At 41.5% G+C, this 26,270-nt stretch overlaps 1 protein-coding gene across 1 annotated transcript in view; it reads left to right on the top strand.

Moving 5' to 3' along the window:
- The first annotated feature begins 500 nt into the window (after positions 1-500).
- kcnj9.L (potassium inwardly rectifying channel subfamily J member 9 L homeolog) overlaps positions 501-26,270 on the top strand; it is a 53,502-nt gene continuing 27,732 nt past the window's right edge. Inside the window, exon 1 of the mRNA XM_018226642.2 lies at positions 501-812. The gene's annotated coding sequence lies outside the window, so the exon portion shown is untranslated. The remainder of the gene's footprint in view (positions 813-26,270) is intronic.

Here is a 26,270-nt window from a genome sequence, read left to right as displayed (position 1 = left end):
CCCATTCATACACATATTGTACTTCTATATAACCTCCATTCATACACAGATTGTACTTCTATATAACCCCCATTCATACACATATTGTACTTCTATATAACCCCCATTCATACACAGATTGTACTTCTATATAACCCCCATTCATACACAGATTGTACTTCTATATAACCCTTATAGACAGAGTACTCCTGACTGTATATGTATATGTATGTGGCTGTATATAGAGGGCTCTCAATCACTCACTGCTCCCCCAAGTGACATACTCTTGTTCCATTCCCCATTCATTGCTCGGATGCTGCTGCCCCTCGGCTCACCCTCTCCCTTCAGCTCCTCGCTTCGTCTAACAAAAAGGACATATTCCTGCTTTTTCTCTTGTGTGATCCCAAATCCTTCATTTAGAATCCCCAGTGCCCTCCCATTTCCCAGCATAAGTCTTTGTGTATCCCTCCCTCTCTTGACCTGCTCTCCTCCTCTCCTGCCTCCGATATCCAGTGCCACTCGGGCTCCTCTCACATCCCTGATGGGATCTCCCCTCTCAGCCCCCCTCCCTCTCGCATCCTTAAATTGTGCATTTTCCTCCCATTCCTTCCTCTTCTGCCCAGTGAGAAGCATTGATCTGCAGCTCTCACAGCTCCTGTCCCTTCCCCTCCCTCCTCCCTGGCTCTGGGTAGCAGCATCCCTCCTGCCAAGCATCACTTTGGGCTCCTAACACTTGGACTACCTGTGCCAACCTCTTACCCAGCTCAGTGGCAGCTCACAACATGCACACCCATCCCTGGCACCACAATCACCTCTGCATGTAGCACCTAAAGGTAAGTCAGCATGGGCTACCAACTTGCTTAACCCTTCCAGCGCCGCCTGCAACCAGCACCTACATTCCACTTCAGCTTGCATTAACACCTTTGTTGCTGGCTGGCTTTAGGAACCGTTCCTTATTTCCATGCTACCTCCCTTTTTTTCAAAGGCACAAATCTCTCAGCTGTGTAAGGGGAGATGTTAGCAGGTTTCCAAGGGGTTAATTTCATTGATAAATATGATTTGTCTGTGCCGACAACTTCATTCTCATTAGTCTTCCTTATTGAGCGCTTGTACTAGTGACTGAACTAGTGGGCAGGTGCTGGATATGGAACCCAAAATTCAAATGTCGAGAGATAAAATATAATTGAATCCAATATACATTCATTCTAAGTTTTCATGTGTAAATATAATCCCTATAGAAAGCAGTGTCTGTTCTCTGTCGTTCTGGTTCTGACTTCACTGGCTTCAAACAATGTAGCGGAATCCAGCGGCTCAGCACATGGGCGACTTCTGCTGCATCGATTCAAGAAGTAGAATCAGCGCAGGACAGACAGGCGATGCTTTTAATTGCAATTACATGTTCACAAACCTTTAAAACCCATAGAAAGTTGCATATTATAAGATTTTCATTAATTAGGGAATATTTTATTGAAGGGTTCACATCCTCTTTAAGAAGAGGTTTTCCACCAAATCCATGTTGACTGTTGTTTAGATACTTTGCATGTCTGACATCATAGGTGACATCACAGCAGTATCAGTGACTTCATAGCTGCTCTTTCAGGTCGCAATGACCTCATTTTACTCATTGCACACAATAAATAACGATGTTGTAGATTGTAATTACAATAAATCCCCACTGCCTTTGGCCCAATTCCAATGATGGGAACTTTAGAGCCAGAGACAGGGTTTGATATATTCTGAATGTATTATCATTATTATGATTGTGTTTTATTGTTAAGAGGCTGATGATGAATGTTTTTGTCCGGGATCTGATGATTGCCTGGCCGTGTGCCGGTGACGTGAGAAGTGTAATTATGATGTATGGGGTTTTATTGCAGTTCCCGTGGTGCTCGTAGGTGATTCGTCATTTCATTCCATTTGTGACTGACTAATGTTACATTTGGTACCGCGAGAAGGGACATTTACTAACGAGCAACTGAAGAAATAAGAGACAAAACAACCTGGGCTGTTTATAAAGTAAATGGCACGACTCTCACTGCTCTTTCTTATTCACTGATCACTTTATTCATATTATATATATATATATATATATATATTTATATACCAGTTAATCTCATAAACTTTGTAGAACTTTAAATAACTTTATTTGAACCATTTCATGCTTGGTACAGACACTATAGGAAATAATGCAGAACATATATATATATATATATATATATATAGAGGTATGGAATCGGTTATATAGAAACCCGTTATCCAGAAAGCTCCAAAATTACGGAAATGGCCATCTCCCATAAACTATTTTATCCGAATAATTCTGATTTGTAAAAATGATTTTTCTTTTTCTGTGTAATAATAAAACAGTAGCTTGTACTTGATCCCAACTAAGATATAATTAATCCTTATTGGAGGCAAACCCAGCCTATTGGGTTTATTTAATGTTTACATGATTTTCTAGTAGACTTAAGGTATGAAGATCCAAATTACAGAAGATCCATTATTCAGAAGCCCCCAGGGAATGGTGCACTCCGTAGACAAAATTAATACGTGGGTGCCAGCATGGGAAATAAGCAGTGAAAAAGGATTGCGGCACTCACAGGGTTTTAGTGAAAAAACAAAAAAATGTTTTATTATTAAGCCTCAACGTTTCGATCCCCCACAGGGATCTTCGTCAGGTTTTTGCTCCTGACGAAGGTCCCTGTGGGGGATCGAAATGTTGAGGCTTAATAATAAAACATTTTTTTGTTTTTTCACTAAAACCCTGAGAGTGCCGCAATCCTTTTTCACTATATATATATATATTGGACAGAACACACTCTTAAACAACTAAGGGGGTTATGGAATAGCTCATTCTAAGCCACCTTTCAAATGGTCTTCCTTTTTTTCTTTTTTTTTGATAGTTTTTAAAATATTTGCCTTTTTCTTCTGACTTTTTCCAGTTTTCAAAATGGGTCACCGACACCCAAAAACAAATGCTCTGTTAAGCTACAAATGTATTGTTATTCCTATTTTTTATTACTTGTCTTTTTATTCATATTCCAGTCCCTTATTCGTATCCGTTCATGGTTGCTAGGGCAATTTGGACCCAGGCAACCAGATGGCTGAAATTACAACCGGAGAGCTGCTGAATAAAAAGCTAAACATCTCAAAAACCACAAACAATAAAAAACTGAAAAACAATTACAAATTGTCTCAGAATATCACTCTATACGTCAAAGTACAAGTGAATTTCAAGGAATAAGAGAAAAAGCTCCCAGCCTTACATCTGTTGCCTTATAGTCATAGTAACTCCTAAAATGTTACCAAAATGTATTCCTGAGAGGCAAAGCAAGACCTTATTGAGAGAGGAGGAGCTACTTCTAGTGGAGGTGTGGCCAATTAGACAACTGGCTGTTGAGGTCTGTGTTGCAAATATCAAAATTTTAGCTGTAAAATGGGTGGCGCACACATGAAAATTAGATAAAAATTATGACTGTGCTACCTGCTCACTTAAAGAAGAAGCAAACCCTAAAGTTAAAAAAACCCTACCCTACATACACCACCCTCAGGGAGTGGGATCTATGTAGGGTTTTTATATCTTTAGGGTTTGCTTCTCCTTTAAAGGGATTCTGTCGTGATCTTCATCATGTAGTTTTTATTTCTAAATTACATTTTTTACACTGCAAATAATTCACTCTACAATATAAAATGTGATTCCTGAACCAGCAAGTGTATTTAGTTGTAATATTGGTGTGTAGGTGCATCTCAGGTCATTTTGTCTGGTCATGTGATTTCAGAAAGAGCCAGCACTTTAGGATGGAACTGCTTTCTGGCAGGCTGTTGTTTCTCCTACTCAATGTAACTGAGCGTGTCTCAATGGGACCTGGATTTTACTATTGAGTGTTGTTCTTAGATCTACCAGCTGTTATCTTGTGTTAGGGAGCTGTTATCTGGTTACCTTCCCATTGTTCTGTTGTTTGGCTGCTGGGGGGGTGATATACCTCCAACTTGCAGTACAGCAGTAAAGAGTGACTGAAGTTTATCAGAGCGCAAGTCACATGACTTGGGGCAGCTGGGAAACTGACAATATGTCTAGCCCCATGTCAGATTTCAAAATTAAATATAAAAAAATCTGCCTGCACTTTTGAGAAACGGATTTCAGTGCAGAATTCTGCTGGAGCAGCGCTATTAACTGATGCATTTTGAGAAAAAAAAAACATTTTTTCCCATGACACTGTCCCTTTAAGCCTGGGTGAACGAAGTGTGACTCAAGGCTATGGGAGGTCCTTAAACTCTAAAATGGCAGCTTACAGGGAAGAGGCTTGGACGTGATGTACAGTTTAAAATAAAAAAAACGAATTTTGTCACATGGGAAACACCTTTCACCTGTGAAGTTTGGTTCCACTTTTAACCAGTTGGGTCATTCTCAGAATATTATACCAACAATGTGCAGCCTTATTTTTCCCAGCATGCCATATGTTATCAGTAGGATCTGTTTGTGTGGAGCTATTTGAGGAGTGCCCGGTGCAGTCACCAGGGGTCTTACAGGTGGCACTTAGTGGGTCTCCCCTTCCTTCCCATCTGTCAGTGGTGTAACTGCCCAGGAGGTATAGGGGCCCCTTGAGGCCCTAATTCATATACAATTTCATTAAATATCTCTAGAAATTTTGGGGTCTTGATATATAATTTGCTGTGGGGTCCAGTAATATCCAGTTACACCACTGCCATCTGTATAGTGCTGAGTGCAAGAAGGGTCTCCTGGCACCACCCCAAGAGCAGAGGAGTGAAATGAACAATATCTGAGGTTGGCACAATGTACCAGGCTCTCTGTGCCGCTCAGCAAGCTGTCAGTCTTTCAGGAACCTTTGCTTCTATTTAAGGCCTTTTTTAGACATCCCTTCTGCAGAGCTCTTTTACTTTGGGGGCCCTGCAGGAGATGGGGGGAGGGGGTGGGCAAGACGAACTGCACTCAACCGATTCTGCCGCTGACGTCCATAGTTGGCATAGCAGCCAGTGCAATTATGGGCACCCATTGTGATGCAAGGTTAGGAGAAAAACCTGTGGCATCTTGTTTTAGGGATGGAATAGAATTAAAAAGCCAATTTCAACAGTCACAAAATATCCATTACTTCCTGCATGGAATATAAATAAGAATAAGCCATATACTGATTTTCCTTCTCCAATGATCCAGCAGCAGTGCTGCATGGCTATTGTTAAACTGGAAATCTCAGGTATTACCAGGAAAGATACACAAATAAATTTTTTTGGCTCGGCATATTGCGCTGGGATCGATCTTGAGCTGCTCCCTATCTGTATGGAGTTTATCTGCAGGGTCCGACTGGCCCACCGGGAGACTGGGGAAAATCCTGGTGGGCTCTAGTCCTGCTGGTATGCCCAGGGTTGGACTGGTAGCCTCTACATAAAGGTAATAGGTACTAGCGCACCTCATAATCCTAATTCTGATGCACCAACAGCCTCCTTTTAGGGCACCTCTTGTGGGGTCTGTGGGTTGGTGGGCTTACATGAGTATTCAGGGGGATCTAGTGGGCCCCAGTCCAACACTGTTTATATGTTCTGAGCCTGTGGGCACTCCAGTTTCTTCCCATAGTCATAAAACCCACAGACAGGTTAACAGGCACCTGCTGAAACTGGTCACAGTGGGGCATATGGACCTGATTGTAAGCTCCATAGAGCCAGGGACAGATCAGTCTCTGTAAAGCAGTGATCCCCAATCAGTAGCTCGTGAGCAACACGTTGCTCTCCAACCCTTTCGATGTTGCTCCCAGTGGCCTCAAAGCAGGGGCTTATTTTTGAATTCTTGGCATAAAGTTTTGGCATAAAAAACAGATGTCCTGTTAAACAGAGTCTCAATGTAGGTTGACAATCCACATAGGGGCTATTAAATGGCCAATCACAGCCCTTATTGGCACCCCAAGAACATTTTTTTATGCTTGTGTTGCTCCCCAGCTCCTTTTACTTCTGAATGTTGCTCACGGGTTCTAAAGGTTGGGGATCCCTGCTGTAAAGTAACATATTGATGCCATGTAAATAAAGCATAATAAAAAAATACTGCATATAGACCTCCCTCTACTGGGTTCTTAGGGAAATACCTTGGGTTGCCAGATGAGAAAAAACATGTTAACGCACCCCTATATAACATAAAGATCATTTGATAACTAAAGCATGCGATACAATATCTTATAAAGATAATCCTCATAACAGATAAGGATTACTCATATGAACTGTTTTATACTCCCCCTCACTGGCCCATTATACTATATAACTGTCGCGGTATAACTGAAAACTCAGCTACTGTAGTTCCTTTTAATACTCGCTTCATGTGAAATTCCCATGATCCATAATCAATCTGTTGGCATGCTTCATGGCTATGTCGATATCCGTGCAGCCCGCAGCATTTGGAATTCATATGTAACCGGTGTTAAAGGCCACTCTGCATAAAAATGACTTGTTTTATGAGAGCTGCAGGGAAAGCGGAGGTTAGATGCATGTCTCAGTCATGAAATGGAATTCTATGTAAATTTGTACTGACAGAAAGCAGAGCCATCAGTTGATATATATATATATTGCCTTTAACAACTTTTTTGCTGCTGTTTAATCACTCCCATTGAAGATTGCTCCATGCATCATTATAATCACCAGCTTTAAATTCTGATGTTGTGCTAATGCTAAAAATGTTGGCCCTGTGTCTATTTTACTGCTTTGGCTTCGGATAAAACAGTTCATGGTTATTTAGCCTGTTGTGTCTGGAGTTAAAACAGTTCATGGTTATTTAGCCTGTTGTGTCTGGAGTTAAAACAGTTCATAATAGTGATGCACGGAATCCAGGATACGGTTCAGGATTCTGACAGGATTTGGCATTTTTCAGCAGGGTTCGGATTCAGCTGAATCCTTCTGCCCGGCCGAACCAAATCCAAATTTGCATATGCAAATTAGGGGCAGGGAGAGAAATCACGTGCTCACAAAACAAGGAAGTAGAAAATGCTTTCCCCTTCCCACAGCTAATAGGATTCGGATTTGGTTTGGTATTCAGCCGAATCTTTTGCAAAGGATTCGGGGGTTTGGCCGAATCCAAAATAGTGGATTTGGTGCATCCCTAGTTCATAGTAATTTAGCCTGTTGTGTCTGGGGTTAAACAGTTCAAGGTCATTTAGCCTGTTGCGTCTGGGGTTAAAACACTTCATGGTAATTTAGCCTGTTGTGTCTGGGGTAAAAACAGTTTATGGTCATTTAGCCTGTTGTGTCTGGGGTTAAAACAGTTCATGGTAATTTAGCCTGTTGTGTCTGGGGTAAAAACAGTTTATGGTCATTTAGCCTGTTGTGTCTGGGGTAAAAACAGTTCATGGTAATTTAGCCTGTTGTGTCTGGGGTAAAAACAGTTTATGGTCATTTAGCCTGTTGTGTCTGGGGTTAAAACAGTTTATGGTCATTTAGCCTGTTGTGTCTGGGGTTAAAACAGTTCATGGTAATTTAGCCTGTCTGGGGTAAACAGTTCAGCATCAGGTATTACACCTCTTACTATTAGCAATAGAAAACTATAAGTGCAAAATAAAGAAAAAAAGGCAGTGTTATGTCAAATGTTAGTTGCCCCAATAACCCCTCAGGACAGCTGGCCAGTGGCACAAACCATGTGAAGGGGGGAGCGGAGGGGAGAAGGAGAATAAAGAGATCCCTGGAGAGAACATGGAGCTCATAGATAACAGAAGGCATAAATCTGGCCAACAGCAAACAGAAGGATGTTTCTCCCTTATCTCAGAGATGCACGCGGGTGTATTTGCTGGGGAGCCATTCAGTTCTGTTGGAATTCATTATGGGGTTTGTTGTGCTACAGTTCTCCGCTCAGTGAGAAAATAATCTTACAGAAAAGATGAATCACTGCTTTATGTGACTCTCATCAGCCAGGGAAAAATCTTATTTACACTATGGCTTATTCCCAGTGGAGGCTCAGATTGATCTCAAGCCCAGTGCGTGGGGACACTGTACCTTCCTGGCTCAGGAGAGAATAAGATTGTGGGGCAAAAGAATGGAATGTGCCCCGGGGAAAAACATTCTGGGGAACCATAACTGATATAAAGTAGCACCGTCACACTTATGAACCTTTACTCCTTTAGAACTGAAGTTACACCAACTCCCCACCAGCCTGATTATATATGATTATATATAGTTACTGTTACCATCTTCTACTACATTATGAAATACAATATGGGCTATTGCTCAGGCTATTAACTCTGCTACTATAGGCACCATCTCTCCCTACTATACCTGCTATCCCACAGTCACACTCCCTTCCCAGAGACTATTATCCACTGTTACTATAGACACCATCTCTCCCTACTATACCTGTTATCCCACAGTCACACTCCCTTCCCAGAGACTATTATCCACTGTTACTATAGGCACCATCTCTCCCTACTATACCTGCTATCCCACAGTCACACTCCCTTCCCAGAGACTATTATCCACTGTTACTATAGGCACCATCTCTCCCTACTATACCTGCTATCCCACAGTCACACTCCCTTCCCAGAGACTATTATCCACTGTTACTATAGGCACCATCTCTCCCTACTATACCTGCTATCCCACAGTCACACTCCCTTCCCAGAGACTATTATCCACTGTTACTATAGACACCATCTCTCCCTACTATACCTGCTATCCCACAGTCACACTCCCTTCCCAGAGACTATTATCCACTGTTACTATAGACACCATCTCTCCCTACTATACCTGCTATCCCACAGTCATACTCCCTTCCCAGAGACTATTATCCACTGTTACTATAGGCACCATCTCTCCCTACTATACCTGCTATCCCACAGTCACACTCCCTTCCCAGAGACTATTATCCACTGTTACTATAGGCACCATCTCTCCCTACTATACCTGCTATCCCACAGTCACACTCCCTTCCCAGAGACTATTATCCACTGTTACTATAGACACCATCTCTCCCTACTATACCTGCTATCCCACAGTCACACTCCCTTCCCAGAGACTATTATCCACTGTTACTATAGACACCATCTCTCCCTACTATACCTGCTATCCCACAGTCACACTCCCTTCCCAGAGACTATTATCCACTGTTACTATAGACACCATCTCTCCCTACTATACCTGCTATCCCACAGTCACACTCCCTTCCCAGAGACTATTATCCCACTGTTACTATAGACAAAATCTCTCCCTACTATACCTGCTATCCCACAGTCACACTCCCTTCCCAGAGACTATTATCCACTGTTACTATAGGCACCATCTCTCCCTACTATACCTGCTATCCCACAGTCACACTCCCTTCCCAGAGACTATTATCCACTGTTACTATAGACACCATCTCTCCCTACTATACCTGCTATCCCACAGTCACAATTTGTTCCCAGTATAATCCTCTTACACACTGCCACAGTGACTGTCTCTTATACATTATTGAAGAGTAATGAGACATCAGCTGCAGGTGGGAAAATCATCTGCAAATTGAAAAAATATCTATTCCCCCGAAATGAAAGCAAGTGGAATTTCAGCGCCTGGAACATGCAAATGACTGGAAATCCCAATGTAAATTCATTCTTACTGACTCATAATTTCATTTCATTCCCACGATTCATAATTGTATATTTCAGATGTTCTTGCCTTGAGGTTCCCAAACAAAGGAAAGAAAGCTCAGCCTGACATCTCGGATGAGACCCAGAGGATTCCGTGAGATGCCAGGCATATATAGTAAATTTAGTAGAGAGAGAACCAGTTACAAACGTATCATTTCTTGATAGTAAATCTGGCTCATAACCTGCAGCATGAAATTTCCCCTTGAATTGTGACATCACTTTGTTCCTGGATATTTCCATGCCCGTGTTTCCTAATGATAAATACGTGATACTTATGGGCAAGATCTAATGCAATCCCAGGAATACACCTTGGGATGTCTCACAATGAATTCAGTATAACACTAATTTATGTCTTATAATTACTTGCCATGTACCCTCCTCCGGAGAGGAAGCTCAGGTACACATTGCAGGTAGTATTGCCAGTGGGGATAGAAGTTGCTACTGCCCATTAGGTATAAAGGCAACTGTCTATTTTACAAAGGGCAGATTATTCCATTCCAGTGGTCTCCTAGGATCCTCAACATCTCAGGAAGGCTCACATTCCTGGCACAAAGCTGTTAGATGCAACTTTGTAGGCCATCCGCTGCTCTTCCCAACAAAGGAAGCCCTCGCCTTGCTCTCCCATGAAGCTTTGTAGCAGTGGAGACTCTTTAAAAAGGGTTGTGGCTCTTCATTTCTTGGTGGCTACCAAGTTCAAGCTCATCCTTGACCCCTACTCTACTCACATTGCTCCTTTGCTGGTCAACAAGCCCAACCAGTTCCAAGTCAGTTGGTTCCTCCTCTGGGAAAGCTGAAGAACCTGGGATTTAGGATGCGCCCCCCAAAAATATTTGCCACCACTAAATATAACTCTCACTTCTATGAGCATTTCATAGAGTCTGTAGTTCTTTATTAAATCCACTTGTCTGTGTTTTTAAAGAACAAGTACTCCTGCATGGAGAGATGGTTCCCCTTGGAACCATTCCGCAGTTATTACAGCTCCGCCGAATAACTTTGAGGTTTGCCAGTCGAAAACCCTAACTAACCACATGCGATCTCCGGAGTCTAATGCTGATACATAATTCAGGACTTTTTTTACCTGATAAAAGAGCCCGAGTCACGAGAACGTCAATGAGCCAATTAGTAACTGTGTCATCTGTTCAATAATCTGCTCTTGGGCCGAGGATGATGGCTGGTGGCACTAGAAATCTTAGCAGTGCTAAGACGTCAGGATGTGTAAAGATTTGTTAGAAAATCAATTGAATTTTATTGTCAAGTCAACGAAAACATAGCTGCTTGGTGAGGATCAGGCTTAAAGGGCAACTAAACCTTAAAAAGAATTAGGATTTGCCTCCAGTAGACACCAGCTTGTGCTCTGGGCTCTGGGCTGCTGTCACTTACTTGAGCTTAGGGACCAGCTCACAATATCATGTGTATATACAGAATATAACAGTCATAATTAATTCAGATTCTTATTTCATGGCAGCATAGAAATCAGTGCAGCCTACTTCAGAATTAAATAGTCAGCTCTGTGGCATCAGCTTCTATAACAGATGAACCTCATTTTCCAATTGATGATTTCCCATAAGCCCTAAGCTTAGTTTCTCAGCTGCAGCCTAGAGCACACTGAGCATGTGCAGTGCCACTGACACACAAAAGAAGATCCAAGATAGTGATCTCCTGTAGACATCTTTGAAGGCCTGGATCATTACTGCTGATCCTGTGGGTTCAGTTTATAAAATACAACATTTTGAGCCATATTCATTTTAAGGCTTTAGTTCTCCTTGAGAGGGGTTGTTAACTTTAAGTATGATGTAGGGAGTGGGGACAATTTGCAATTGGCATTCATTTTTTATTATTTGTGGCTTTTGAGTTATTTAGCTTTTTATTCAGCAGCTCTCCAGTTTGCAATTTCAGCCGTTTGGTTGCTATGGTCCAAATCACCCTAGCAACCATGCACTGATTTGAATAAGAGACTGGAATATGAATAGGAGAGGCCTGAATAGAAAGACAAGGAATAAAAAGTAACAATAACAATACATTTGTAGCCTTAAAGAGCATTTGTTTTTTAGATGGGGTCAGTAATCCCCATTTGAAAGCTGAGTCAGAAGAAGGTGGCAAATAATTAAAATACTGTAAAAAATAAATAACGAAGACCAATTGAAAAGTTGCTTAGAATTAGCCTTTCTATAACATACTTAACATACAGGTGAACCACCTCTTTAAAACACCATGTCAATAAAATATGTATAAAAAGATGTATTTTCTGGAATCTTATGTATGTCAGTTTTGGAGCAGATTTCAGTCCATATGTTGCATCTGAATATAAATGAATAGGGGGTGCGTGTGTTTGTGTGCAACGACCCACATTTATTAGATGCCATCATTCGTTTGGTAGTGTTAGTTCCCCTTTAAAAGAGCAGCTGAATTCACCTTGCTTTGTGCTTGGGAGAGGAGACAACCGATTGGAGCAGTGATTGATGCACTCGCAGTTCCCTCGTCTCCGCTCCTTTGAATAACTTGTATTGAATGTAAATGGGTCAATATCATGTGCCCGGAAAGAATTCTCATTTGACAAATTGTATTTTGCCGACTGAGAGCCCTCCGACCATATGTCACTTCTGAGTGATCTCGACGCCTTCCCTTTAATGTGTGACAGTGATTGACAAGCGCGTCCATGGCTGCAGAAAAATCAGCTGTTCTACATTTTATTTATATCAGTTTCCCCAGGGGGAAGGTATTGCTTTTGGCTCTGACTGCTGAAACTATGTAGCAGAAGCCAATTAATTAAGAGAGCTGGAGGAAAACTGACTCCTGTTACATTGATTCATGAGTCACAACCAGAGAACAGAAAAGGATAAACCATTCCAATACTGCGTTCAGTTACATTAAACATCAGCCCTGGGACATGTCACTGAGAGCTGCACTGTTTGTACAGGAGGAAGTCAAACATAGGAAACAGCACATGATTGATACTCGCAGCACAGGGATCCCCTTTATTATGAGCGACAGATAATTGCATATCCAGCAAAGGGCACAGGTCAGGACTCCTCCAACAAATCCAAAAGCACAAACATCCATATCCCTTGTTATCCCACTGTAAAGATCGTTCTACATCCCCCCCCCCACACACACACACACCAGCCAGGATAAGTGATGGGGGCCCTGCCGTGTATATAATGATAATGAGCGCTATAATAATGATGTTGGGCTGTCATTATACATATTGCCTGCCATATGCCCGGGTGAGGGATGAGAAGATCAAGCACAAAGGCAACACAAATACAGTTAATCAAATAAGCACTTTTATGAGATGATCATAGAGCATACAGTAGGTCCTGTTCATGGGGTCCCCTAAATAATATTTATTCTGCATGGTATTAGTAGGAATACTGGGGCAATATGAAGACCACACAGCAAATGGCAATAGTTGGGAAAAACAGGGACATGAGGATAAGATACAGTGGGGCGGTTGGGCAGAATTGGTACAGTTGGACAAGATGGAAATTAGTGGTGTAACGAGAGCACACAAGGCCCCTCTGAAGATGTTTTTGGTGGGGGGCTCAGTGCGCATAACTACCCCAGCCTGCAACTCCACCTCCCCTGCCCCATACTTGCACAAACGTCAGCGCAACAATTTAAAGAAGAAGAGCTTTCTCTATAGTTCCACCACTGTAATGGCAATAGCAGGGCAATGTGGAAACAGTAGGACAAAAGCTGGAAATTATGGCAAGATGATAATAAAAGGGTTGTAGGGAGACAGCGGGACAAAATGGAGACATTAGGGCATGATAAGTAATGGGGCAATAGGAAGAGAGTAGGGCAAGATGGGGACATTAGGGGAAGATAGTAACAATGGGGCAACAGGAAGACAATAGGGTAAAATTGAGAAATTAGAGAAAGATAGTAACAATGGGGCAATAGGAAGACAGTAGGAAAAGATGGTGATAGTAAGCATAGATAGTGGTGGTAGAGCTACAGTAGATGAAGATACTAGGAAAAGATGGTGACAGTAGGCACAGATAGTGATGGTAGAACTAGATGAAGATATGAGGAAAAGATGATGACAGTAGGGCATGGGAAGACACTAGGGCAAGACAGTAGAGATGACAGTGGGGCAAGATGATGATACTAGAGAAATATGGAGACAGTTGAGCAAGATGGCAATAAGAAAGGCAATAGGAAGAACAGTAGGGGCAAGATGACGACACTAGAGTAACATGTTGACAGTAGGACAAGGTGGTGATAGTAGGACAATAAAAAGTAGGGCAAGATGATGACAAGACTTGATCACTAGAGCATGATGGTAAAAATACAGTTGGGCAGGATGATGACAGTAGTGATACAATGTAGATAACTGGACAAGATAGTGATGATAGGGTATGATGGAGACAGTAGGGAAATATCCTAACAGTAGGACAATAAAGAGACAGTAGGGAAAGATGCAAATAGTAAAACTTTATATCTTTGCTGTCCATCCTACAGGCTTTAAGCTATTGGAGGGAATAGGGGTGACTGCTCTGGGTTCTATATATAGAAAGGCCCTACAGCTGTTGTAGGTTGTAAAGATGAAGGGTAATAGATATATTAGGGTAAGATAAAGACAATACCACTTTGTATCAGTGTTGCCCAACCAGCAAAAATGTTAGGCACCCCCCCCCCCCCCAGTGATTACAATACATTACCTGATACCCCAGGCCAGAGCTCCTGTTTGCTAAAAACTGCACCGGCGCAGAATAGGCACAACTTTTTCACTCTGCTGCCTGTGCTCTGAGAAAAGGAGACCGAAGAGGAAAGAAGATCAGGTGACGAGATTCTACAGAAATATTCCAGGCCTGGGTATTGGATAAGTGATTAAAAATATTGATGAGCGAATCTGTCCTGTTTCTCTTCACCGAAAAATGCAAGAAACTCGGAAAAAATTTGCGAAATGGCGAAAAATTTGCAAAACACATTGAAGTCGATAGGCGTCAAAATAATTTTTATACGCACGTCTCTTTTATCCAATAGGTCAATGTGAAATGATTTTTTTTGATCTAGTTCTCCTTTAAAGGTACATAGATAGAACTGTCTGACTTTTGGAGCTGAAACTATGCTGACAGTATATATATATATATATATATGAATGCTAAAGAGTGTTGATTGGCTGGATAAAACAGCTTCTGTATATAAGGAATGCAGCAGCCCAGGCCAGTGTTCCCAGTATGTCTGGACCAGGTCTATCCAGCCTTCAGTTATACCTTTTCATCTTTGGAGCCTGTTGAAACATCTTTGATCTGCTGCCATGGAGTTATATGGATATATATATATATATATATATATATATATATATATATATATATATATATACAGTATATATATATATATATACAGTATATATAAATAAGATATTCTCAGAGACCTCCAGCAGTGCAGCACAATGACATCCAGCAGGTCCTTTCATCTTGGTCACTAATCCTCATCTTGCCGGGGTTCTAATTAATCACCAGGTCCCAGCAGCTCTAAATTAATTGGTTTCCCCAGTCTCCATAGCACCCAATGCAGAGGGAACAGGCGGCCAGTGGCAGATCGATTGAAGCCAACTCCAAGATTAAGGAGGACATTTCCCAATGGGTCAATTCCCCATCCAACAAAGGGCAAATCTTTTCCTGTTCCTCGAAGAGATAAGACAAATACAAAATTCCTCTGCACTCAACCCATTATCAATATATTTAACACAGAGACAGTTTGTGCATACTGCTACTGAAAAATGCCTTACCCTTTAAACAACACAGGGATTGTTTGTCCATATATTGCAATATATTTAAGCTGAACAACTACGTCAAAGTCATCCCATATCTGGCCAGTCCTATGCTCAATTTTCATCTGATTCATTAAGAATTCTATGGTTTAATTATACATTTTATAAAAGGGACGAATACGTTTTACCTGCAACTTACTAGCTGCTTTCAAAGTAAAACTCCCAAACTTGGCTGCCCTTTTATTAGACACCAGTGGGATCACCTGACTATAGCTGGGAAGGGTGGGAGCTACAACATGGAGATGGTCACTGCTCCTGTATAACTATAACAAACAAGGGAAAGTTGTGCTCACCACTAGTTTTTAAAATCATTAGGCGGGGGTGCAATGAGGGTGTGACCACAAAAAACATATAGACAAATACAAAATTCCTCTGCACTCAACCCATTATCAATATATTTAAGACAGAGACATTTTGTGCATACTGCTACTAAAAAATGCCTTACCCTTTAAACAAAACAGGGATTGTTTGTCCATATATTGCAATATATTTAAGCTGGCCAACTACGTCAAAGAGATAAAGCGGATAGAGATATCTGTGTCATGTTGATCTTTTCAGGGAAAGACTCTGAATCTGATGCCAATTAGGGGACACGTTTATACCATTAACAAATAGAAATGGGTATTCTCCTGTACTAAGCACAATTCAGCAGGAACAGTCCCTAAGTTTGCTCATAGTCTGTACAGAGAGATCCCATAAAACTATGGCAGCATAGGTATTCCCTGTACTAAGCACAATTCAGCAGGAACAGTCCCCTAAGTTTGCTCATAATCTGTACAGAGAGATCCCATAAAACTATGGCAGCATAGGTATTCCCCTGTACTAAGCACAATTTAGCAGGAACAGCCCCTAAGTTTGCTCATAGTCTGTACAGAGAGATACAATTCAGCAGGAACAGTCTAGGGTTATGGTGGTTGTTATAGTGGCCACTGAAAAATAATGTATATAGATAGATAGATAGATAGATAGATAGATAGATAGATAGATAGATAGATAGATAGATAGATAGATAGATAGATAGATAGATAGATAGATAGATAGATAGATAGATATGTGTGTGTGTGTGTTTGTGCATAATATATATATATATATACATTCTTTTTCAGTGCCCACTTGCTATTTCGTACTTTATTGCCCATCTGTCTGTTAGCCTTTCCAGGAAGGCGATGCTATTCCCAGGGGATGAAGGAGCGGATCAAAGAAGCTGGCATGAAAACAGATGAGACATGAGCATCCTATAGATACAGTGTAGCACTTTCATGTTCCTTTAAGTGTCATTTATTCTCCTTGGGGGACGCTGGCGGCTGGCTGCTCTCTGCATATTTACCCTGTTCTCAGAGAATCCATTACAGAAGCTTCATAGGGAGCCGTGTATCAGTCTGTTAGACACACAGCCAAGTGCTGGGAGCTGCACTGGATCCAATTAGTACTTGTAGAGCGTCCAACTGCAACGCCGCTCATGTAGTGACAGAGCTGATGGGATCGGCGCCCATAAACTTTTTTTTAGTTGGAAGGGTTACTGTCTGCTCTGTTCTCATTTCCCTACAGAAATAGGGATTGGTAGCACTAGATAGGTACCTAATATATAGAGACAAGAGGAAAGTGTTGGAAGGGTTACTGTCTGCTCTCTCTCATTTCCCTACATAAATAGGGATTGGTAGCACTAGATAGGCACCTAATATAAAGAGACAAGAGGAAAGTGTTCAAAGGGTTACTGTCTGCTCTCTCTCATTTCCCTACAGAAATAGGGATTGGTAGCACTAGATAGGTACCTAATATATAGAGACAAGAGGAAAGTGTTGGAAGGGTTACTGTCTGCTCTCTCTCATTTCCCTACAGAAATAGGGATTGGTAACACTAGATAGGTACCTAATATATAGAGACAAGAGGAAAGTGTTGGAAGGGTTACTGTCTGCTCTCTCTCATTTCCCTACAGAAATAGGGATTGGTAACACTAGATAGGTACCTAATATATAGAAATGGAGTTGGAGACAAGGGGGAAGTGAAGGGGAATGTTGATGAGCCTTTACAGTGACAGTGAAGAAAATACTGAATCAGCATAACAGTTATTCTCTTTGTTAGACACCATCACTGTACCCCCATTAAACTGATAATGGAAGCATGACCCAGCAATAAATTAAATGTTATATGGATCAATAGAATGTCCTTTACATTCCTTGAGAGACATTTACTGATTGGCCAGAATCTCCCCTGTTCTCCAGGTTTATAAAGACATTTATGGGTTATTTTAAGGAAAGCCACTAAGTTTGCACCAGGTCTAGTAACCCGTAGCAACCAGTTAGCAGGAAACAGCTATATATATAACAGGCTATATCTATATATTTTTATATTAAAAGAGGACACATTGCAGCATTGTCATAGCAGAGAGAATGGGGTGTTTTACAATAGGGCAGCTCCATAGGGGCCAACTTGCAAACAGCTGCACAAAATACATAAAGCATAAAGTTAATAACTGTAAGATATACCCACTGCCAACACTATATTAATATTACAGCAAATTATTAATGACATACCTCCCTGAAACGGGATTTCTTTGGTTTTAAAGTGCATGCCTTTATTTATTATTTGGTTTAGTTTTAGAATTATTTTTCTGACTCTTTCCAGCTTTCCAATGGGGGTCACTGACCCCATCTAAAAAAAAAGTGCTCTGTAAGGCTCCACATTTATTGTTATTGCTACTTTTCTCATTTTTCTATTGAGTCCTCTCCTAATTATATTCCAGTCTCTTATTCAAATCAGTTCATGGTTGCTAGGGTAATCTGGACCATAGCAACCAGCTGGCTGAAATTGCAAACTGGAGAGCTGCTGAATGAAAAGCTAAATAAATCAAAAACCACAAACAGTAAAAAATGAAAACCAATTGCAAATAGTCTCAGAATGTCACTCTCTACGTCATACTAACAGTTAATTTAAAGGTGAAAAGCCCCTTTAATATAAAACACCCAATGGTGATGAGATCACTACTGTGTGGTTGTGTCTCTTCCAGGATGGAACATTGAATCGGCTGTTCCAGACAGATGTACTGGGGATGGAGGAAACAAGATTAAATGTGAGATTATCGAGGTGGGAACAGGATAGGGAACATTGAGATTTAGCGAGGAGAGACGGCCGAGGAAAGGAACTGAGAATTTGCAATGAATTAATCAATGGGATTCGGGTGGTTCTCTATGTAGCTCTCAGTGCTCCATTTGTTACAGTTGGGATTGGGGGAAATGTAGATGCAGAGCTGTGCACTTTGGACTATCATATACCTTAACATAACGATAAATGTGAGTTCCAACAAAAAATAGGACAGCAAGTTAAAAATATACAAAATATTTGGCAAAGGCCTAATGCGTTTCGTGCCTGTTGGGTCACTTAAGGTGGCCATACACAGGGAGATCCGCTCGTTTTGGCGCCAAACAATCGGATCTCTCCCCGATACGCCCACATTGAAGTGGGCGATATTGAGCTGATCCAGTCATGTGCCCTGGGGCCCAATGATCGGATCACAATGGAGGCCAAATGGGCGGGCAGATCTCGGGACCACATTAACGAAAAAAGCAGCTGCGATCCGTCGGGATTTTTTACCCTGCCCGATCGGAATCTGCCCATCTTTCGGCTGCCGGATGGCCCCACACACGGGCCAATAAGATGGCGACTCGGTCTTTATGCAGCTTTTATCGGCCCATTGGTATGAAGGACTTAGCTCAACACAACAGGCATGAAACGCATTAGGCCTTTGCCAAATATGTCCTAATAAATATTTAGTATGTTTTTACATGCTGTCCTATTTTTTAGAGGAACTCACATTTATGGTCATGTTACTGTGTGCATGTACCCTGAGACTGGGGTGAACTGGGAGTATGCCCTCCTGCCAACATTTTTGGCTTTTTGCACCATTCGTTTTGTAGTTTACAATCACACACCTCTCAACATTTTAGAAATAGAAAGAGGGACAAAAAGATTTCAGAAATGTTTGACCACGCCCATTTTGTTGGCCACACCCCCTAATTACCATGTTCCGGTTATACAATTTGGCAGGTTATGAAAGTTTTGAACACATTTCTGTGGTTTTTATGTGTCATTACAGTGAATGAAGGTGAATGGCCCTTTAAGATGCAGTTTCCCCAAGAGGCCTGCTTATCTTAAATTGTTACAACTGGTTCTTTGCTTATCTTAAATGGTTACAAAAGTATCTGAGTGCACCTGCCACGTATTCTGGGTTCTCTGCCAAAAGCCGATTACTTTTTAGAAACTTATCTTTTTCTGGCTTTTCAGTGGGAGATCAAAGAGAAAGTCGGAACATTTCAGCAACAATCGGGGACTGCGGGTTGAGCTGTCAAAACTTGGACTAAAAACAGGATAGTTGGGAGGTATGCATCAATCAACATAGTTAAAGGAATTGTTCAGTATAAAAATAAAAACTGGGCAAATAGACAGGCTGTGCAAAATAAAAAATGTTTCTAATATAGTTAGTTAGGCAAAAATGTAATGTATAAAGGCTGGAGTGACTGGATATGTAACATAATAGCCAGAACACTACGCGGGTGAATGTCCCCTTTAATATAGGTATTGCTTCTATGATAAGCAAGAATTCTTTCATTTTCATCTAATTTCAGTCTTTTGCTCATGTCCAAACAATGGCAGGAACCAACTGTCACATAACACACCTCCCCCCATGCTAAAACCGCCATTGGGGACCTTATTTGCTGCCAGCCCTCCAGTCCCCCTAAAGCAATGCAAAGCTGGAATTAATAACAAGAAGGCCCTGGTACTGCAGAAATACTCTGGACCCCAGATCATGAATCATAAATGTCCATTTTTCTGTTGACCTATAACTCCCAGCACCCCCGCCTCCCACCGACCCTGAAGAGCCTCTTGGAGCTCCCTGCCTGGATATAGTCATATTTGCAGCTACAATGGCTTCAGGCAACTGCAAACAGGCAGGATTCTGGGTAATAAAAAAAAGCGTCACGGATGCGTTACGGCTGAATGATAAATGACCCCCAGTGAGTTGAAATTTGTATTTTTGCTAATATTTGCATCTCGTCTCTTTCCCATCGAGCTTCTCCCAATAAATAAATGATGATATCAATTAATATGACGGCAGCGCGTGCAGCAAGATTGATATTCGCTCCTGGGGAGGGAGGAGTGCTGTGAATTTAATGAGGATTATATATTAGATACATTCAGAACGGATAAGGTTTATTCAATAAGATGGATTATTTTCATCAATCTCATTGTTTTATCTGTACACGTTTACGCGGGGTTAACCCCCGGCTCACAACTCTCAGCTCATTAGCGACGCAGTTTCATTGTACGATTGGATTGTACTAAAGCTCCAATTGCCATATATAATTAGCTGATTTCAATCTCATATTTATATGGTGTAACCCAGTTATGGGCAACATTTCATGTGTGGCCCCTGGCTACTCACAAGGGCCACATGTCAGATCTCATGTGTTTAACAGAGCAACATCCCAGGCTTAATGGGAGGGCCGCAAAAAGAGATATGGTGCATCCAACCTATGTAAGAACTACTAGATTTAATACAATTTCATAAATAGAATATGAGTAAAGAGGACATACTCCCAGTTCACCCCAGTCCAAGGGTGAATACACATAGGAACCAAAACCAACAATGTGAGTTCCTCCAACAAAAATGTTCAGGCGGCGAGTAAAAAAATATAAAAGTTTATTAGAACATATTAGGACAAGGCCTGACGCGTTTCGTGCCTGTTGGGGCACTTACTCAATGTGAGGGCCAAATGGATGTTCACCTTTAAATTAACTGTTAGTATGATGTAGAGATGGATATTCTGAGACAATTTGCAATTGGTTTTCATTTTTTATTATTTGTCGTTTTTGAGTTATTTCGCTTTTTATTCAGCAGCTCTCCAGTTTGCAATTTCCTCAATCTGGTTACTTGGGTCCAAATTCCCCTAGCAACCATGCATTGATTTGAATAAGAGACTGGAATATGAATAGGAGAGGCCTGAACAGAAAGACGAGTAACAAAAAGTAGCAATAACGATAAATGTGTAGCCTTACAGAGCATTTGTTTTTTTTAGATAGGGTCAGCGACCCTAATTAGTGAAGACCAATTGAAAAGTTAGCTATTCTATAGCATACTAAAAGTTAACTTAAAGTTGAAACACCTCTTTAAAGCTTCCTAGGGTGGCAGCTTTAAGGGGTGGCCTCGGGTGCCTATATGGTAAAAGAAGTCCAAAAAAAAAAGAAATGATCCCCACTGCCAGCGGATACAGCAGGCAAATAATTAATACTGGTATAATTACCCTTAGCTTATAGTTTTAGGTATCAGAGGCCCTTGCATCCATCCAATGCGATAATTAAGTAGATCCAAAAATTGGGTAATGATACCATAGGCGCAGGATAATTGGAACACAAATGACTTGGTCCTATTGGCTCCCAGCAATTGTTGGTTGACCAATTAAAATGCAAGGGGGAGGGAGTTTGAGAATTTAAAATTTGCATCACTTTGTTGTTGTTCACACTTGATAAAGGGCTGAAAAGCTCGAAACATATCATGATCTGTTGAATAAAAGCACATTGCAGCAGAATTATGCTGCGCCTATGGTATCATTACCCAATTTTTGGATTTATTTACTAAACGCAGCAGCAGAGGAAGTGCATGTTAGTAAGTGTCATAATGCACATGCAAATGATGTCACACTCTACCTGATATGATGTCACTTCCTGTGCATGCGCATTGGGGCTTATGGTTGGGTGCTCTGACTTGTGGAGCCTAGGGGGCAGATTAACTAGCCAACAAAAATTCGCCAGCATCCACTTCGCAACCCAGCGCAAAACTTCGCCAGATGAAAATTCGCTCAGACTACGCTAATTCACTATAATGCAGAGTTTCGCCGAATGCTGGCAACTTTTCGCTAGCGTTACTTCGCCATTTTATAGAGTGCAAATGAACGTTAGCGCCTGTCTGTTTTGCTAACGAATTGTCGCCTGTGCCCGTTAGTAAGTTGGCAATGTCCCTGCGAATTGACGCTAACATTAGTCACTTCGCTACACTAGCCTGCATGTGTAAAATACATGGTTGTCAGGGTCACTGACCCTGGCAACCAAATAACACATGAACTGAAAGCTGTAGCGTAACCCACAGGCCCTAGTCCCCTCAAGCCAGTACTAAATGTAAGTGCGAGAGGGTGAATGATTGAATCAGGGTGTCTCATGGGTAGCGATGGGCGAATAAATTTACCAGACACGAATTTGCGGCGAATTTCTGTGTTTCGACGCAAGCGAATGAAAACTGCAGCGATAATTCGCTGGCAAAGAATCTGCCGCTTCAAAAAAATTGTCGCAAGTCAAAATTGGGGCGTGCATAAAAATTGCCACGCGTCAAAATAATTTTGACGCCCCTTGTCTGTAAATGCGATTCGCCCATCACTACTCATGGCTCCTTAAAGGGTTACAGGGGTGCAGTTGATGGGGAGGTACAATCAGAGGGTGAGCGAGCAGACGGGAGGTGGTGATGGAGATGTTTTTTGTACAACAGGGATGTGAATGAGTAGCTGGGGTGCTAGTTACACCATGTAGCATTTCCTTGGGTGCTTTGGTATTTTTTATTGCTTATCCTTCTTTTCAAGCATCTCCTATTCATGGTTCATTCTGACAAACTGCTGTCACTTTGCTCCAGCCATTAATCCCGAGCAACCAGATAGCAGATGAAATTCCCACCCTGAGAACTGCTTTGTGAACACAGTAGAATGATTCTTCCCGTCTGAGAGGTGTACTTCCCCTTTAATCCCAATGCTTAGAGTCATTGCCAAAGAAGCACGAGGCAGAACAGATGCGATTACCCGAGAGCCGGGGATGAGAGAGTCTTGAGGTCACAGATTTGGGGCTTTGTGCGAGTAATAAAAGATGTGGCAGCCCCCGGGGAGCACTTGTATTGGGATTGCTGAGATCACTGCAATATTCCTATATATTGATTTAGTGGCCAAGCACCTGTTCTACACAGCAAAGCTTCCGCCGCTCACATCAAGGAGATTTTCCTGCAGAAATGTGAAATATTAATAGTGCAACCTGCCAGGGCCAAGCTCAGACCTTACAAAAAAAGAAAACCGATGAATAATAAATACAGAGATATTTCATAGTCTGCAAAGGGAATTTTTTGAAGGTAGAATAACAGCTGAAGACATACACTGAATATTGTGCAAGTGCCATACACTGAATATTGTGCAAGTGCCATACACTGAATATTGTGCAAGTGCCATACACTGAATATTGTGCAAGTGCCATACACTGAATATTGTGCAGGTGCCATACCCTGAATATTGTGCAAGTGCCATACACTGAATATTGTGCAAGTGCCATACACTGAATATTGTGCAAGTGCCATACCCTGAATATTGTGCAAGTGCCATACACTGAATATTGTGCAAGTGCCATACACTGAATATTGTGCAAGTGCCATACACTGAATATTGTGCAGGTGTCATACACTGAATATTGTGCAAGTGCCATACACTGAATATTGTGCAAGTGCCATACACTAAATATTGTGCAAGTGCCATACCCTGAATATTGTGCAAGTGCCATACCCTGAATATTGTGCAAGTGCCATACACTGAATATTGTGCAAGTGCCATACACTGAATATTGTGCAAGTGCCATACACTGAATATTGTGCAGGTGTCATACACTGAATATTGTGCAAGTGCCATACACTGAATATTGTGCAAGTGCCATACACTGAATATTGTGCAGGTGTCATACACTGAATATTGTGCAAGTGCCATACACTGAATATTGTGCAAGTGCCATACACTAAATATTGTGCAAGTGCCATACACTGAATATTGTGCAAGTGCCATACCCTGAATATTGTGCAAGTGCCATACCCTGAATATTGTGCAAGTGCCATACACTGAATATTGTGCAAGTGCCATACACTGAATATTGTGCAAGTGCCATACCCTGAATATTGTGCAAGTGCCATACACTAAATATTGTGCAAGTGCCATACACTGAATATTGTGCAAGTGCCATACCCTGAATATTGTGCAAGTGCCATACACTGAATATTGTGCATGTGCCATACACTGAATATTGTGCAAGTGCCATACACTGAATATTGTGCAAGTGCCATACCCTGAATATTGTGCAAGTGCCGTACACTGAATATTGTGCAAGTGCCATACCCTGAATATTGTGCAAGTGCCATACCCTGAATATTGTGCAAGTGCCATACACTGAATATTGTGCAAGTGCCATACCCTGAATATTGTGCAAGTGCCATACACTGAATATTGTGCAAGTGCCATACCCTGAATATTGTGCAAGTGCCATACCCTGAATATTGTGCAAGTGCCATACACTGAATATTGTGCAAGTGCCATACACTGAATATTGTGCAGGTGCCATACCCTGAATATTGTGCAAGTGCCATACACTGAATATTGTGCAGGTGCCATACACTGAATATTGTGCAAGTGCCCGTACACTGAATATTGTTGCAAGTGCCATTACACTGAATATTGTGCAAGTGCCATACCCTGAATATTGTGCAAGTGCCGTACACTGAATATTGTGCAAGTGCCATACACTGAAATACTTGTTGCAAGTGCCATACCCTGAATATTGTGCAAGTGCCGTTACACTGAATATTGTGCATGTGCCATACACTGAATATTGTGCAAGTGCCGTACACTGAATATTGTGCAAGTGCCATACCCTGAATATTGTGCAAGTGCCGTACACTGAATATTGTGCAAGTGCCATACACTGAATATTGTGCAAGTGCCATACACTGAATATTGTGCAAGTGCCATACACTGAATATTGTGCAAGTGCCATACCCTGAATATTGTGCAAGTGCCGTACACTGAATATTGTGCAAGTGCCATACCCTGAATATTGTGCAAGTGCCATCCATACCCTGAATATTGTGCAAGTGCCATACCCTGAATATTGTGCAAGTGCCATACACTGAATATTGTGCAAGTGCCATACCCTGAATATTGTGCAAGTGCCATACCCTGAATATTGTGCAAGTGCCATACACTGAATATTGTGCAAGTGCCATACACTGAATATTGTGCAGGTGCCATACCCTGAATATTGTGCAAGTGCCATACACTGAATATTGTGCAGGTGCCATACACTGAATATTGTGCAAGTGCCGTACACTGAATATTGTGCAAGTGCCATACACTGAATATTGTGCAAGTGCCATACCCTGAATATTGTGCAAGTGCCGTACACTGAATATTGTGCAAGTGCCATACACTGAATATTGTGCAAGTGCCATACCCTGAATATTGTGCAAGTGCCGTACACTGAATATTGTGCATGTGCCATACACTGAATATTGTGCAAGTGCCGTACACTGAATATTGTGCAAGTGCCATACCCTGAATATTGTGCAAGTGCCGTACACTGAATATTGTGCAAGTGCCATACACTGAATATTGTGCAAGTGCCATACACTGAATATTGTGCAAGTGCCATACACTGAATATTGTGCAAGTGCCATACCCTGAATATTGTGCAAGTGCCATACACTGAATGGAAATCCACTTGTATCGGTTGTGTCGGGTGGTTTTCCATTATGACAATGACAATAACAATTAATTATAAGAAAAATAGAAAAAGAAACCCCACCAATAGTTGCTGTTACATAATTATCAAGTTTGACAAAAAATTCTGCTAGGTGTTCTGCCTTGACAAAGCTTTTTAGCGAAACGTACATCGGCGTTCTCTGAAATCTTCTTTGATTCAAATCGATACTCTTTTACAAACTTAATTTAAAATTAACAGTCTGGTTCTGATTTCAACGAAAGTGGGGTTAAGTGTTATTGGGTCAAATCCTTACCTTGTCTTTACAACCTCTCTCATCTTCCTTCTATTCTAAGGGGCAGACGGTT

The sequence above is a fragment of the Xenopus laevis genome, chromosome 7L, assembly GCF_017654675.1.
Source record: "Xenopus laevis strain J_2021 chromosome 7L, Xenopus_laevis_v10.1, whole genome shotgun sequence".
NCBI classification, from domain to species: domain Eukaryota; kingdom Metazoa; phylum Chordata; class Amphibia; order Anura; family Pipidae; genus Xenopus; species Xenopus laevis.
This window is presented reverse-complemented; position numbering and strand designations above follow the sequence as displayed.